Raw genomic sequence first — 956 nt, forward strand, 5'->3', positions numbered from 1 at the left:
AATTGAACTATTCAAACAGGTATTTTGGAAGGCATTAGAGGGTTGTTTAATTAAATGCACAAGTTTCTTATATAATAAATTTATGACGAATTAGTTGAAACTTTACAGCTGGAGGCCTTGTGTCCTGATGTATATAAATATGTTCATGAGTATGGTAATCGATATTGCAAGGGTGTAAGTAACAAGCTTTCATTTAAACCTTCTTAGATCATTTTTATCTCCTCCCTGTTCCTCTGTTCATTATTGCTTTCAATATGGATCTTTAGGGAATATTTGGAGTGTATCAAGGTGCAAGTAACCATGAAGAATTGCATAATTTGATGAAGGCGACATTGATGATTCGTCGACTTAAAAAAGATGTTCTTTCTGAGCTTCCTACAAAGCGTAGGCAGCAGGTTAGTGCATCTGTCTGTATATGTCTCTGCAATTTGTAATCTGCTTCTTGAAATCAGTATGAGTAAGTATTATCTCATTGCAAGTGAGACAATTAGAATAATAAATGGTTCTTGGGACAGAAAAGAATTGAGATCTCGTTAAGTGAGCATTATGCAGTGGACAAGAACTTGGAAATAAGCTTATCTTACATTTTCTCAACTTTTATGTTTGTCTCGATTGATATTAGGTCTTCCTCGATTTGGCTGAAAAGGACATGAAACAAGTTAACGCCCTGTTTCGCGAGGTATGTGAACTCTTCCTTTTAATCATAATTTCATTTTTTTTTTAACTTTCGTGAAAACAAAAAAGAGATGATATAATTGTGTTAATGTTCTTTTATATAGTTGGAGGTGATAAAAGGAAAAATTAAGGCCTGCACTTCAAAAGAAGAGGTTGATGCATTGAAATTTACGGAGAAAAATCTTATTAACAAGGTGATTTTTTACTCATGCTTGTAAAGTTGGTCCTATGCGACTGGGCGGTTTTATTTTTATTTTTATAGAAAATGAAAAAAAAAAAAA

General features: G+C 32.8%; 1 long non-coding RNA gene across 1 annotated transcript; it reads left to right on the plus strand.

Moving 5' to 3' along the window:
- The first annotated feature begins 107 nt into the window (after positions 1-107).
- LOC112090981 lies at positions 108-857 on the plus strand. The gene is made up of 4 exons (XR_002901932.1): positions 108-174; positions 267-395; positions 623-679; positions 780-857. It is a non-coding gene; the product is annotated as an uncharacterized LOC112090981 (long non-coding RNA).
- The last annotated feature ends 99 nt before the right edge of the window (positions 858-956 follow it).

This window comes from Morus notabilis, unplaced genomic scaffold (assembly GCF_000414095.1).
Source record: "Morus notabilis unplaced genomic scaffold, ASM41409v2 Scaffold10259, whole genome shotgun sequence".
NCBI lineage: Eukaryota > Viridiplantae > Streptophyta > Magnoliopsida > Rosales > Moraceae > Morus > Morus notabilis.